This window comes from Cucurbita maxima, unplaced genomic scaffold (assembly GCF_002738345.1).
Source record: "Cucurbita maxima cultivar Rimu unplaced genomic scaffold, Cmax_1.0 Cma_Scf00025, whole genome shotgun sequence".
NCBI lineage: Eukaryota > Viridiplantae > Streptophyta > Magnoliopsida > Cucurbitales > Cucurbitaceae > Cucurbita > Cucurbita maxima.
The window spans coordinates 1-3,705 of NW_019272041.1; positions in this window are offsets into that span (position 1 = coordinate 1).

A 3,705-nucleotide genomic window follows, 5' to 3' on the forward strand; every position below is an offset into this window, starting at 1 on the left:
GAAAGCCTAATTCACAAAATCCAGAACCGAGACGTATGAAACACGTGCTGAGAAAACCGAGTAAATGTCCATATTTTAAGAAACTTTTCTGGGGAATGATTAAGCATGATGATTTACAACAGCATGTTTAAATGACAGAGTGTATAAAGCGGTTAAAAAGTGCTTACAATCGTAACCATAATTCGAAAACCCCAAACCGAGACGTTTGAAAAATGTTCTAAAAAAAACCGAGTAGCTGTCCATGTTTTTCAAAACTTTCATGGGGAATGATTAGGCTTGATGATTGAATACAGAGGGTCGAAGAAACGGAGTGTATGAAGCAGTAAAAAAGTGCTTAAAATTGAAACCCTATTTCGTAAACCCCAAACAGGAACTTTTGAAACACGTGCTAAAAAAAACTAGAAACTATGAATGTTTTTGAAAACTTTTGTGGGGTATGATTAGGCACGATGATTTCGAATTGAATGTCGAAGAAACGGAGTGTATAAAGCAGCAATAAATTTCTTAAAATTGAAAGCCTAATTCACAAAATCCAGAACCGAGACGTATGAAACACGTGCTGAGAAAACCGAGTAAATGTCCATATTTTAAGAAACTTTTCTGGGGAATGATTATGCATGATGATTTACAACAGCATGTCGAAATAACAGAGTGTATAAAGCAGTTAAAAAGTGCTTAAAATCGTAACCCTAATTCGAAAACCCCAAACCGGGACGTTTGAAAAATGTGCTAAAAAAAACCGAGTAGCTGTCCATGTTTTTCAAAACTTTCATGGGGAATGATTAGGCATGATGATTGAATATAGAGGGTCGAAGAAACGGAGTGTATGAAGCAGTAAAAAAGTGCTTAAAATTGAAACCCTATTTCGTAAACCCCAAACAGGAACTTTTGAAACACGTGCTAAAAAAAAACTAGAAACTGTGAATGTTTTTGAAAACTTTTGTGGGGAATGATTAGGCACGATGATTTCGAATTGAATGTCGAAGAAACGGAGTGTATAAAGCAGCAATAAATTTCTTAAAATCGAAAGCCTAATTCACAAAATCCAGAACCGAGACGTATGAAACACGTGCTGAGAAAACCGAGTAAATGTCCATATTTTAAGAAACTTTTCTGGGGAATGATTAAGCATGATGATTTACAACAGAATGTCGAAATAACAGAGTGTATAAAGCAGTTAAAAAGTGCTTAAAATCGTAACCCTAATTCGAAAACCCAAAACCGGAACGTTTAAAAAATGTGCTAAAAAAAACCGAGTAGCTGTCCATGTTTTTCAAAACTTTCATGGGGAATGATTAGGCTTGATGATTGAATACAGAGGGTCGAAGAAACGGAGTGTATGAAGCAGTAAAAAAGTGCTTAAAATTGAAACCCTATTTCGTAAACCCCAAACAGGAACTTTTGAAACACGTGCTAAAAAAAAACTAGAAACTGTGAATGTTTTTGAAAACTTTTGTGGGGAATGATTAGGCACGATGATTTCGAATTGAATGTCGAAGAAACGGAGTGTATAAAGCAGCAATAAATTTCTTAAAATCGAAAGCCTAATTCACAAAATCCAGAACCGAGACGTATGAAACACGTGCTGAGAAAACCGAGTAAATGTCCATATTTTAAGAAACTTTTCTGGGGAATGATTAAGCATGATGATTTACAACAGAATGTCGAAATAACAGAGTGTATAAAGCAGTTAAAAAGTGCTTAAAATCGTAACCCTAATTCGAAAACCCCAAACCGGGACGTTTGAAAAATGTGCTAAAAAAACCGAGTAGCTGTCCATGTTTTTCAAAACTTTCATGGGGAATGATTAGGCATGATGATTGAATACAGAGGGTCGAAGAAACGGAGTGTATGAAGCAGTAAAAAAGTGCTTAAAATTGAAACCCTATTTCTTAAACCCCAAACAGGAATTTTTGAAACATGTGCTAAAAAAAACTAGAAACTGCGAATGTTTTTGAAAACTTTTGTGGGGAATGATTAGGCACGATGATTTCGAATTGAATGTCGAAGAAACGGAGTGTATAAAGCAGCAATAAATTTCTTAAAATTGAAAGCCTAATTCACAAAATCCAGAACCGAGACGTATGAAACACGTGCTGTGAAAACCGAGTAAATGTCCATATTTTAAGAAACTTTTCGGGGGAATGATTAAGCATGATGATTTACAACAGCATGTCGAAATAACAGAGTGTATAAAGCAGTTAAAAAGTGCTTAAAATCGAACCCTAATTTGAAAACCCCAAACCGGGACGTTTGAAAAATGTGCTAAAAAAAACCGAGTAGCTGTCCATGTTTTTCAAAACTTTCATGGGGAATGATTAGGCNTGATGATTTACAACAGCATGTCGAAATAACAGAGTGTATAAAGCAGTTAAAAAGTGCTTAAAATCGAACCCTAATTCGAAAACCCCAAACCGGGACGTTTGAAAAATGTGCTAAAAAAAACCGAGTACCTGTCCATGTTTTTCAAAACTTTCATGGGAAATGATTAGGCATGATGATTGAATACAGAGGGTCGAAGAAACGGAGTGTATGAAGCAGTTAAAAAGTGCTTAAAATTGAAACGCTATTTCGTAAACCCCAAACAGGAACTTTTGAAATACGTGCTAAAAAAAAATAGAAACTGCGAATGTTTTTGAAAACTTTTGTGGGGAATGATTAGGCACGATGATTTCAAATTGAATTTCGAAGAAACGAAGTGTATAAAGCAGCAATAAATTTCTTAAAATCGAAAGCCTAATTCACAAAATCCAGAACCGAGACGTATGAAATACGTGCTGAAAAAACCGAGTAAATGTCCATATTTTAAGAAACTTTTCCGGGGAATGATTAAGTATGATGATTTACAACAGAATGTCGAAATGACAGAGTGTATAAGCAGTTAAAAAGTGCATAAAATCGTAACCGTAATTCGAAAACCCCAAACCGGGAAGTTTGAAAAATGTGCTAAAAAAAATCGAGTAGCTGTCCATGTTTTTCAAAACTTTCATGGGGAATGATTAGGCATGATGATTGAATATAGAGGGTCGAAGAAACGGAGTGTATGAAGCAGTAAAAAAGTGCTTAAAATTGAAACCCTATTTCGTAAACCCCAAACAGGAACTTTTGAAACACGTGCTAAAAAAAAACTAGAAACTGTGAATGTTTTCCAAACTTTTGTGGGGAATGATTAGGCACGATCATTTCGAATTGAATGTCGAAGAAACGGAGTGTATAAAGCAGTAAAAAAGTGCTTAAAATTCAAACCCTATTTCGTAAACCCCAAACAGGAACTTTTGAAACACGTGCTAAAAAGAAACTAGAAACTGTGAATGTTTTCCAAACTTTTGTGGGGAATGATTAGGCACGATCATTTCGAATTGAATGTCGAAGAAACGGAGTGTATAAAGCAGTAAAAAAGTGCTTAAAATTCAAACCCTATTTCGTAAACCCCAAACAGGAACTTTTGAAACACGTGCTAAAAAGAAACTAGAAACTGTGAATGTTTTCCAAACTTTTGTGGGGAATGATTAGGCACGATCATTTCGAATTGAATGTCGAAGAAACGGAGTGTATAAAGCAGTAAAAAAGTGCTTAAAATTCAAACCCTATTTCGTAAACCCCAAACAGGAACTTTTGAAACACGTGCTAAAAAGAAACTAGAAACTGTGAATGTTTTCCAAACTTTTGTGGGGAATGATTAGGCACGATCATTTCGAATTGAAT